The sequence below is a fragment of the Lepeophtheirus salmonis genome, chromosome 2 (genome assembly GCF_016086655.4).
Source record: "Lepeophtheirus salmonis chromosome 2, UVic_Lsal_1.4, whole genome shotgun sequence".
Classification (NCBI taxonomy): domain Eukaryota; kingdom Metazoa; phylum Arthropoda; class Copepoda; order Siphonostomatoida; family Caligidae; genus Lepeophtheirus; species Lepeophtheirus salmonis.
In genome coordinates, this window is record NC_052132.2 from 19,415,860 (window position 1) to 19,429,242 (window position 13,383).

General features: G+C 26.2%; 1 protein-coding gene across 4 annotated transcripts in view; it reads left to right on the top strand.

Annotated features, from left to right (window-relative positions):
* Window positions 1-13,383, top strand: part of LOC121132376 (lachesin) — a 425,839-nt gene that overhangs the window by 311,789 nt on the left and 100,667 nt on the right. The window lies entirely within an intron of this gene.

A 13,383-nucleotide genomic window follows, 5' to 3' on the forward strand; every position in this document is an offset into this window, starting at 1 on the left:
AATGACACTTAACTTCACCCACTAGAATACACTGCTTGCATGAAATAGTCTATGTTTTATTTTTATTTTTCATCTGCTCTCTTTGATATAATTTTTTAAAAGTTCTTATATGAAGCAATAACTGTAAACTATAATGTTTATTTATGTATATTTATTTACGTAATTGCTTTGTACACATAAAAGAACGGTAAATAAATAAATGGGGTATCATAATATGCCAAATCTGATTTACATCTTTTTAAAGTTGGAACGGCAGATTATGTATACATATATATATTTTTATTATAATGCTTCATTAAGGCATACAATAATATTAGTATTGTAATAGAGTTCGTTTCATAATTAAAATTTTAAATATACACTTTTTGGAACCTATAGAAATGTTAATAGTGTGTATATTATGTATTTTATATACGTCCCATCTCATATTCCATAAATATACAGAAAACCATTAAATTACTATTTGTTATACTACTTTTTAATTAATAAAAACTTATTAATGACTCTAGGAAACTTTCAAAAAGTAATGTTTAACCCATTGCCTGAAAAGTCCAGGATTTTATACATAAATGGTGCTATTTATTTTTTAATTTCACCTTATTTTCAGTTCAGAACCAAACTTCAAATGACGGCTGTCAAATTTTACACTTGGGTAGTGTGAATCGGTCTAAAAAAACTAAAAAGACTGCAGTTATATCAGTCCTGTACTAATAAAAATTTTTTGTGCTAGAACCGGTCCTTATCGTTTTTTTTTGTAGAAAATACTACAGCTTAAATGACATAGTTAGTAATTATATTTTTCAATTCTAGTTATGAATGAAGAAAATAAAAAGATAGCTAGAACCATAGGATTGAAAAACCAATTTATCAGTCCTTTGGACCTTTGAATAGTAAAAAAGATCGGACTGATAAAAAATACTCTTAAATATTTATTATAAAACACAATATTTTTTATTTATTTATTTGAAGATGAATTAAAAGTATTAAACTAATTTTTAATTTAAATATTAGTTAATTCAATGTGAAAAATTACTATAAAAAGTACATATATTCTAAGTAGTATAAAATATTTCCTATTTTCTTCCATTAAGTAATAAACTATATGAAAAAAAACTATTGAAAATATACAACAAAATTGTAAAGTACTTGAACATATTGGACAAAATATATCAGTCTTAGTTTTGGCTTTACATACGTATTTTTGTACATTTTGTACATGAAGAACTTGTTTGACGTTCGTTTTTGGAGATACAAAATTGGTATCATTGAAATTGTCCGACAGTCTTACAACGTCATTGTAATCCTAAAAAAGTGAAATTTCTGTGTCTCAATATCTAGGAGTAGCCTTGCCACAAAAATGATAAGCACCTGCCAATGTCGATAATCTAATGTAAGCTTGTAGGTTCTTCTTATCAAGGGTTTTCCAATTCTCGTCATATCTTGTAATATCTTCCAAATAAGTCATTTTCAATATGATTTGTTCAATATATGGTGTGAGGAATAGGTAAAATGTTGAAAATAAGTCCTCCAAATAGACTTTGGCATATCTTGGGGGTTCATGATTATTTTTTATGATGTTTATTTAATATTAATAATTTTGACAAAAAAAAATCACATTCAAGAAAAAATATAAATTTAAAAAGTAAATTTTTATTCTTAAAATAATATTTATAATTTTTATGTAGATTTTGTGTGACTAGTTTTTCAAATGCTCTAAAAAACTGTTGTATTTTACCAGATCCCATTCTTATCCACATTTATACAACTAAATAATTATAATAGAGTGCTTTATTTAATTATCAAAGCTTGATACTAAGAGTGATAAGGATTTTTGTTTATTCAAACAATAATACAAACATATATATTAACAAACTTACTACTACGTTGGAAAAATGACTTTGGGGCATTTTATATCCGTTTCTATTGAAGAATCAAAGTAAATATTATTTAACAATAGTGGAAAAAAGTTCAACTCTACAAAAAAAAAAAAAAAAAAAAAAAAAAAGGGAGAAAACGTTCATATGAAAGATTATCAATGTAAATAATGAAGTCTACCAGGATGTTTCATATCCCCTCTGGAATATAAATGTATGTAAATATATAGTTGTAGGCATATACAAAAGTTTTAGAATAGAATAAATATGAGTAACGTACTTTTGTTTTATGAAACAAAGTATTTTGATATTGCAAATTCAACTTGATATAGTAATTGTATAATTATAGTATATATAGTAATCTAATAATTGATTTTTTAAATGGTTTATTTTTTTGGGGTTTTTAATCAATATTAATTTATTTCAACACTTCTAAAATAACATACTTTTGAATATAAATAGTATTATGCTTAAAACACACTACTGAACATTTTATCTTAAAAGACAATTTTGTATAATGATAACTAGATAAGTGTTATATAATACATAAAACCTCGTAAAAAAACTCCCACCTTAACAAGGAGTAAAGACTATCAACCTTGGACAAGAAAAAAATTCAGGGACAACTTTGTTTTCACTCGAGACGGAACTCCGCTACAACCCAGAGCTTCCTGGCAGACAACTTTCCGTACTTTTGGGATCTCAACTTGTTGCTGACCTCCTCTCCAGAAGCGAACCCCTCTGACTACTTTACCAAGACTCATCTGTTGGAGAAGGTATTTGCTACTCTTCATAGGAGTGTACAGTCTATAGAGGCTTCCATCAAGAATGAGTGGACCACGCTCGAGTTTGTCTACATAGTGGATGTCTGCAAGGGATTTATGCCTCGTATTGAGGCAATTATTAGAGCCGATGGCTCACATATTGAATACAAGTTTTACCAAACACTATTTTCAGAGGTTTTTGTAGAATAAATGCCCTCATACATCCTCTCGTTTAAATTTTACTCTTGAAACAATAAAATTAATTAAAAGTTTACCATTAGATAAGATCAAACATTTTCCAACCGAAAAAAGAAACTGTCTATATCATACACATACCATTTAAGTTTTCAAACTTATATGGAATTATAATACTTTTCAATAAAGTAAATTAATTTATATTTTGATTGTGTGTATGGAAAGAAAAGGAAAGAGGGGGCTGTGTATGCAAATTTTATTTTCATATACATAATTCATTATTGTTGTTATAATATTTATTCTATATAATAGCATATTGAAACGTGAGAATAAAAGATTATATTATCTGCAGATAAGCAACATTTATTTACATTTTAAAAGAAAAGGTAGAGGGGTGCTAAGAAACAGTTAATTGGATGTAGAATTAGAGGCAATCTAAGTTAAATTGAAGTGGCAAAGAAATACATTAAATTATTTTACTTTACTTTTCAAAGGAATGATAAGGGATAGAAAGAATAATAATTAATTTCGATAACAAAGAAAATTAACGTAAATTTCAATATATTGTATACATACAATAGGTTGATTAAAATACAATTGAATACTTAAAAATATTTATTGTAAATAGATTTACTCAATCCATACAATATTATATATTTATATATACTAGCAAAGGCTAACCCAGCGTTGCTCAGGCCAAGGAGTGAGCGATTAATCACATTGACAATGGACAATATTATTTTTCTTTATGTTTAGAACCAACCCGTTGGTGCAGGTGAACATTAAAATATTGCCCTACAATAATCTAAATATATTTATTTTTATGGATTTAAAAAAAAACAAATGTTTAAATTTGCTACTAATAACATACCAATTTATATCTATGAAAAAATTGTCTAGATGAATAGTCCATATTGTGTTTTTGTCAAAATATTGCCAAATCGAAACTCTCAAAGAAACACATTAATTTGCAAGAAATTGTAAATATAATTTATTAGCATTGTAAAGAGAAACATTAACTTTCCAAAAAATTTTGGTTCTTGCAAAAACAAAATGTAAATTCTAAATGTATCATTAATGAAAAGTACATTTAATATAATTTATAAATTTAGTTTTGTTTTTTCTGAATTAATAATCTATCATTATACAAGATATTTTTTATACAGAATAAAAGATCTCCCACACCCTTTCCATTTCTATTTTCCCATAATCATTTTTACGGTTGATAAAAAATAAGATCTCAAAAAAAAAAAAACTTTACTTATTTATTCATGCTTTTGTTGACAACTCAGAAACTAATTAAGTACCACACCCAAAGAAATAGCATACATGAAGTGATGATCAATTAAGAATTAAAATAGAATTTGAAGCAAAATATAGGAAGGATTTGGAAAGTAGATGAGGAATAAACTTATCCAATTAAATTATCATTATGATATGTTGTTATTAAATAAATACATGATAATAATTGATGGTGCAATTATTGGTTTATAAATCTTTATTTCTCTGTTTGATAGAAGCAATATATCTTAATCTCATATGTTCATTATGGTTTAGGTGGATTTATTATTTTAAGCATGTTCAGATTTGATACTGCATTCATGTATTTACTTTGTGTTTTATTTAGACACACACATGGGTACATCTAATTTATCTGTTAGTAAGATAAGATTTCTTGGTTACAAAATAACTGCCAATTACGAAAAAGTAAAGAAATTTTCAAGTCATAAAACTATCCATATTATATATTTTTCGTAGATTAAGGTTCAAAAATGCGTCAATTTGAACCATAAGACAAATCAAGGCTAAAGAGTGTTTAAGATGGATACTGAAAACTAAACTGTATGTCCAATGAAGATAAATAAGTATATAGCTAATTAATTATTTTATAAGAGATTAATGATCTACTTTTTTCAGTCAAAGTATTTATTAGTTTTTATTTGGATAATCGTTTAACAAGAAAAAGAAATATAAATATAATCGTATTTATGTGTATTTCAGTTTTAAAAATACTCTACTGTTAAATTTTAATTATTAAATAACATTTATTTAATTTAAGTCAAAGTTATAAGTAAAATATCCAAGTTATTTTATTTATCAGAACATGAAATTTTTTTTACATCTTCTATATATTTTTAATAGTATTCAATAATAGTGAAGAAAAACCTATGAAAACACTATTTATGTGAGCCCATTGTTACATTATATAAGCTGATGAAGTAAAAGGTTGGATAGTGCGAGAGACATGAATGAAAGTTTTCTTTAAAAAAAAAAAAAATATCTATCTAATATTTATTATGCTACAAAAAATATATATATTATATTTTCTTGTTACTTTCTTATTTACAAAAAATATTAAAGTATGTCTTAAAAAAAGAATAACTTTCAAAAAATAGAAAGTAACGTTACACATTTTCATCATACCCAAATCACAGAGCCTTGCTTTACCATTCATTACTAGTGTAATTTGACTTAACGTTATTTATTATGATGTAGTTATTATTATATTATTTACTAACCATACAATATGATAATTGGATTAATGTATAAGCTACATAAGCCATGCTAATACAAACTATAAGATAAGGCATACTCTCATTTTCATAAGCACACACACACACACACAGTAACTACTCAATAGGTATATCAATTCATATGTGTTCTCTCCTCAAGAATGAAAGAATAATAATAATAATAAATAAAAAATGTAATGGGATGTTTAATGGCTATTCTAGTATTTAGAGAGCTTACTAATACAAACAAACGATATTCATTTGAAGGGTCGTTCATTTATAACCCAGATACAAATACTATTTTTGACCATCCCTTTCCCCTGTTTGTCCAAATCTTGATACCAAACTCGAATTGGACGGCCTTAATTTTTGGATCCCCTCCGCCTGTTTGTATTTGTAAATAAAATATATGGATTGGTTATCTTGGAGACCACTACTTAAGGGCGTCCGCAGGATTATATATATTTTTTTTTTTTTGGGGGGGGGAGGGGGAGAGGTACAGTCCTCCATATTTTGTATTGTAATTCATTCTGAAAAAATATATTTTTTTTTAATACACAATAAATATTTGTTTAATTCCATTAAGTCATATTTAAAAATATAAAACTAAAAACACAGTATTATGAATTGTTTTCAAGATAATCGAGGGCTAAATCACTTTTTTGAGAAAATTTGAATATATACACATATTTAATACAAAAGAAACCAGGAAAGATATAAAAAAATTAAGGGAAACATTGCTCATTGTGTACTCATTAATACGAATAAATTGTTACTGCTTATATCAAAAATATTTATATGATGTACACCAGGGAGCACTATATACAGCTAACCTTTTATGCACATTCAATCCTATATCTACAGTGTATCTAGGATACCTTAATATATTAGGCATATTACTCAGGAAAAGGAAAACCATTTATAAATATGCAAATTGTATAATAATGCTTGATGGAGATGAAACAATTATTTTTATGCTTTAAATTATCTTATATTAATAAAGTTATAAACTCATAAATATATATCACACAAAGCAAAATCAATAATTTTTAAGGATAATTAAGTATCATTTTTTTTATTATTATCAATATAAAAAACACTCTAAATATACACTTTACCAAAGATATTTTTTTTAATTTAAAAAACAACAACTAATTGTCGCTCTAAAACTCTAACAATTCGACAAATAAAAATATGTTATGAAATTTGGATGTTTCATAGTAAAAAAAAGAAAAAAAATATAAAAACATGGCGTGCAATATGTATTGTTTTTTCTTTAACTATTTTTCATTATATTTTAAATTATGGGTAAAAATATTACCCATATAAAATATAAATATATATCTTAAAGTAAATTTAGTTATCTTTAAAATATTACATCATTTGAAAAGCTGTATCATTAACCGTTTTCAGGATAATTGAACAAGAAGTCACTTTTTTTGATAAAATTGGCAATTTTCAAAAACTTGAGGCTGTAGAGCTAACTCTAATTATTTTTCAATTCTCCTCAAACTTTGACAATTCTATATTTTATCAATAGGAATGGATTTTGACCCGGCGACCCGGACATTAAAAAAAAAATGAAAGATAAAAAAAATCACCTTAATGTAGACCTCTCCAATATTTTATCAATAATCGTTTTCGTATATCCATACAGACATTAAGACAGATAGGGAGACAAACTTTGCTTTATTAATTGGTTATAAAACTTGTTTGATAATAATTTAGTTATTTAGAAATAGTCCATCTTCTACGTATTTAAATTGGGTAATCACATTTATCCTACGTTTACTCATATTTGTGTAAATACAATTTATATATATCAACAAAGTGGGAAAATTGTCTAAATTATCTTGAGTGTCAATAAAAAAGAAAGGTATATGTTAGGAATTTTGATAGATGACATATCTACTAAAAGAGATCAAGAGAAAAGAGAAATGTATAGTGCTACTTACTTGCGTTTGAATTTTCAAAATAAGGTGAAATAATTAATAAGAAAACTAATATCTTACATATTCCCAACATATACTTTTTTTTAAAATATATGCTCAAGGGGATTCGGACAATTTTCAGATCATTATACAGTTACCTTATCCTTTATATGATATAGGGAGAAAAGTAGATCTCACGCAGATTTCCTTTAATCAACTAACAAGAAGTAATATATTTATATATATAATGATATAAATTGTGTTAATTTTGTTAGTAGACCTGTATTTTTTTTTTTTTTTTAAATTGGAATGTTCATCTTCAAAATGAATTTGCTTTTCCTCATCAGTTTTCCTTATTATTTACTCCCAGAGTAGAGAATTTTCTTCCATAAATTAGATTAAATTATATTCTAAACATGGTCGAACATTCTTGTGTGCCTCATAAAAGACTGAGAGTAATTTTAGGATTTTTTGCAAAGTTATAATTGGAAGTCCTTGTTGGAGTATAATTGGCAATCGACATCAAAGTAATTCTTGCTTGTGTCCTTCTTCCCTCACTCACTTGTCACAGCTAATTGTAGCTGATCTCTTCCACAGACATTCTTAAAATTATAAGGGTAACAATGTTGATTTTTGGGTTTTTTTTTTTTTAAACACTCGATTTTCATCATTATGTATATACAAGCATACGTGTACAAGCATGATAAATGTGGCAACCCACCTTTATTTCCAACTTTTTATCGTTGCGGTGCTTTAAACGTATTTGTTTAAAAGGAAGAAGATCCAATTCTACCAAAATAATGCGGTCTAGAACGCTTAAAAATAGACTTAAAGAATTATGTTTAGAAATTACATTTTTTAAATACATCGATAGTCTCAAGGAGCCCTTGTGCTCTACAGAGCCTGGTTGAGAATCAAATTAAACAGTAAAAAATTTAATATACTTTTTTCTATCTACTATTTTAGATTATGAATTCAGTCATAAAATACAATGGTAAAAAAGTATGAAACGACATAGCTCAGTGGACAACCAGCTCGGTAAAAACTATTCTCTATAACTCAATGTATGTATATTCGATTCACAGTGGCTTCTTGAAAATATAAATGGCATTTTTAAAATTCAAAGAAAATTCCTAGGTCCGAGGGAGTAATTGTATTCATTTAAATCTTTAATTATAATTAATCAGTTATACTTTAATCAATTAAAGGAACATTAAAAATAGGTCATTATTTTTTTTCGGATACTGATATGTTCCATCTTCTAAAGCTAAGTAAAGTTTTACATTGCATAGTATCCATTTTAATGCTGGGATTTCTTTACACCCCAGAGAAATGCCTACTTTCATTAGGATTGAAAGGGAAGTAATAGAGTGCTTAGAAATAAAAGGCATAGGATGATACGCAAAAATATGAAAGGTAAAATAGAGATTCAAATTATAATTTGTCAAAGGGCGTAATTTAAACTACATATAAATATTTTATATATACCATCATGCTTGTAAATAAAAAGTTTTAAAATGATGAATTTAGCATTAACTTTACGAATATTTAAAAAGATAAATAAAAGAATAACGGAAAAAGATTTTACAATTCTTCAAGTTAAAGTATTGTTTTTTTTTCTTCTTCTTCCGAATCGATAGTTAAACGTGCTTTTAAAACAAGATATATAACATGTAGATAATATTTAACATTAGATAAAAAGTTTAATTTTTACTTTATTTTAAAAATCTTTCATAAGTTTACACATACATGGTAAAAAAACGTTATGACAAAAAAAAATTCCGTTCAAAAACTTATCTTTGATAAATAAATAAAATATCAAATAAATATTATTCATTATTCAATTACTTTCCTCATACTATATACTATCAATATTTTGTTTTTAAATATTATTCCATTTCCCAATATCTTTGAATAAAGATTAATCAAATAAAAGTTCTCAAATAGTATAAAATAAATGGGTAGATTATTAAGCAGGCTCCTCTGTTTCAATGCAAGCCTTTATAAAGATTACAGAAAAATTGTTTTATTTTAAAAAATATAATCAAATTTGGAAAATTTAATACATAAACACAATTGACATACATTTTCAATTAATATACACTCCTTTCCCCTTAATACCCAATTCGAGACTGCTACATAAATTTTTACAGCAGTTATTTACAAATATTGGCTCTAGGTTGGTTCAAATAGTGACGATGATGACCCCTTCACAAAATTACTAAAGTCATGGGGGAACAATGGGAGCTGTTGGGGGGGGAAGAATACTGCTTTTCAAGCTTATTGAAGAGGATTTTACATCGGGTCACACGCTTTAAGCGGTCCAAACATTTCAAACCCTGCCAAGTAGTTATCTTGTTAGGCATTAAAGCTTAAGTCTTGCTTCACAAAGTGGCTCGTGACGGTATGGCTGATCTCAAATTTAGAAGCAAGGTCATTTGCGGTCAATTGCCTCTTCTGCCTTTAATGATGTCTTTAACTACTTCAACCAATTCTTTTTGCCTCTTTGGCCTTGGTCTGGACCTTGTGGAAGCTTGTGCTGTGCCTCTAGTAGTCACTGGTACACATTAGAGCAGTTACAACCCAGTAATTTAAAGAGCTCTGATGTTGATTTTCCACGCATAGATAGTTCCAAATTTGCAGGTCTTCGTTGCTCTGTTTTTGATAAAGAAACTCTTATTTAACGGCTGACTTTCCTTATTTTTTGTGTACAATTTCTTTAGACAATTGTACATAATAAGTTATCAGAGTTAAGTATTAGAAAACTAAAAAATAGGAGAAAGGCGCCCGATTTAAAAAAAAAGTGTTGCCTTTTAGATAAAGGGTGGTATTATATAAAATAAAATAACATATGATATTTATGTAGATGACGATTTCAAGGCTTTTTTGTTATTATTAAACATATGTACATATATAATTATTCTGTATTTATCTAAGGGGATAACAGCTTATGAAGAACTTTCTGTTCACGACACTTTGAGTTAGTGAACAAATATCATTCCAAAAAAATATGTGGTTCGTATATAGAATGGAATATGTTATTCTTAGTGTCAATATTTTGTTGTTGTTTTTGGAGGAGATGAGGGGAAATAAGATGGAAGCAATAATAAAAGGATTCAGCTTCTTCATTTTTTTTCTTCGTTGTCTGCTGATGATAAATTACTTTTATTTATATTTTTTTTAGAGTATCTTTCTCTCTCTCCAATACATTGTATAATATTTTGTAGTCATAAGAAAACGACAAAAAGAAAAAGTAAATTCAATTATAAAAATATATAGCATTTTTTTTTTGTTCTTCCTTTGAAAATGACTGAAGAAAGTAATAGAAGCAATGAAGTGAGTTATACTATCTAGTCAATTATTTATACAAAAGTTAAATTGACTTACTTAAACCCAACTAATAGGAACACCCTTTCATGAGAATTTTAAATACAAAAAATATTGAATATTGAAAATATAAACTCTCAATACAAAATGATTTTTCTCAAAATTAAATTAATTTATATCAACAAACTACGCTCTGGATAGCCCTCAAATTACACTAAACAGAGCCAAAATGGATTGTCACAGTAAAAGAATGAAATATTGCCAGGTTTTATTTAATAGGCCATATCATTGACAAAAAAGTTTCTAAAATCATACAAAAAATATTTAGATACTATTAGTCATTCCACATTTATTGAATAATAAGTCTATAATTGTCTATGAAATATTGATATTTACATAATTGTAGTAAAAAAAATTGGATTTTTTTATTTTATTGATTTTTGTTTAAAAATTTTTTGGTCTATTTTTATATTATACATTATGTAATGAGCCTCAAATAGAAATCATATCCCACATATGACATACTAATTGGAACACGTGCTTCAAAAAATGAAAGAAATATTATTAATAATATTTTTTTTAACGTTCAATGTTGTTTATACGAACTAACTTTACGTCAAAAGTAAATTAAGAAATTTTAATTTACAAATAATCATTCATTTTATCATCAATTAATTCACAAACTGATAGTCATTATTAATTAGCATTATTAATAATTTGGTCTCTTATGATGATGCAACTATTTTTTTTTAATAAGGGTAATACAATTAACCAATTTAACAATTATCAGCAAGATAAAAAAATAATTGACATCTTCGCAACCTTTTTAAGTTTTAATTTAATGTGTTCAACTCTGTCTTCAGTATTACTGTTGTATCTCAGTTCTAGACCCGAAGAAGAAAGCACTAAAGACTAGGTGTAAAGTTCGAGCCTACCTATAGTATAAACACATAGTGGCGAATATGTCATGCGACAACATTTTAAATTACCAGAGGAAAATATGTAAAATTACAATTTCCTTTTTTTAAATTTCATAATGCATCTTCCTTTAAAGTGTAATGAGGACTCCGCTTCATAAAGCAAATAAAATTAATATATTTAAATAAAATAAAAATAATTTTAATGAAGCTTGAAAAACAAGTTGTCTTTGTTAAGGCCAGGGACTTTTCAACTCAAGTATTATGCAACATATTTATCAGTTGGAAAACATTTTAATTACAAATGTAATAACTTTGAAAAAGAACATAGTCTATTAAAGTTTATTTATTTATCAATAATAAAACTTTAAAATGCATTTGAGTAAAATATTGTCTTTATAAATTATATTTATTTCTAAGATTGAACTTTTCACAAAGATTTTAAAGGTCAGTGACTTTTATATTTGAAAAAAAGTTATTGCTTTTTGCAAACAACATAGTTTTTATTTTTGTTATAATTCGTTGCTTATTTAAGTTAATGTAATTGTACAATGACAGTTAGTACATTAGAGAATGACGAATACATGTTTTCCAATTAATAAGATTATGGAGTTATTGAAAAAGAATGATCCTCTTAATTCACTATTTGACAAAGCCATTAAAAAAACTGCATTATATGGAATATGAACCTACGATAGTTATTTTAAAATTTCACTAAACATATGTACAAATATAGAACCTTGGAGTTTATTTCAAATCATAAACGATCGCAAATAAATTCAAGCGTAGTTTAGATAAATCTTTGACATTTATTTGAAATAGATTGCTTCATCTTTGATTTATTTTTACATCTGTTCTTCATAGAATGAATATATGTATGTACATCTAACATACATATGCATATAAATAAATTCAATATGAACATGTATTCTGAATATACGATTTCCTTAAAGATTGTAAAAAAAAAAAAAAATAACGTATGGGAGGAATAAAGAAAATGTCCTGAGCATTTCATCCCTTATCATATTATGGAAATTTATGGAGAGTATTTGAGGATTGAAGAAGGATTCAAATGAAAATAACTGTCCCTTTTTTAGTCTACAGACAAGTGACGTTTTATGCATATTCAACTATTTTATAACTTGTGGCCTGTCGATACAAAAGCATAATAGAATATATTACTTTTTTTTCAATATTGTGTCCAAATTACATTTTTATTTTTGGATGAATTATCATAAATTTCTAATCCTTTGGAGGCACCTTAAATTGCACTTAAAGTATCCAAAATGGAGAGTAAGAGAAGGTAAAATTGACAAATATCCCTTAAAATTCTGTATGTGGCTAATATTAGACAATATTATTGGTTATTTTAATTCATTCAACAAAGTAGAATATAAAATCCATAATTGACTCATTAAAATATTAATTAAATATTGTATATTTGAAGTTAAAAAATGTATTGAATTTTATTTTCCGATAATTTAACGTTCACACACTTGATAGATATATATAAAAGTTTAATTAATCTATATATAAAATGAGAAAGTATTTGTGTGTGTGTGTGTTTTTTCCGGGAATCATGCTCAAAACCATAGATAGATTTTGTTAAAAAAATTTCAGGTGTTTCAGGCACAAAGTATGGTTTTGATTACAATTTTTTTGGCCATTCAAGGCATTGGCGGTCCTTAAATAATATTTTTCTAAAAAAGATTTTTTTAAACTAAAAAAACGACTATTTCATGTTAAACAAAGAATTGAGACCGTAAAATTTGCAGAATAAAATTTTTGCATGCTGTTATGTGATTAAGAGAAGAAAAAAAGAAGAGAAAGTAATAAAAATAATTTTGGACAAGAATATGAAA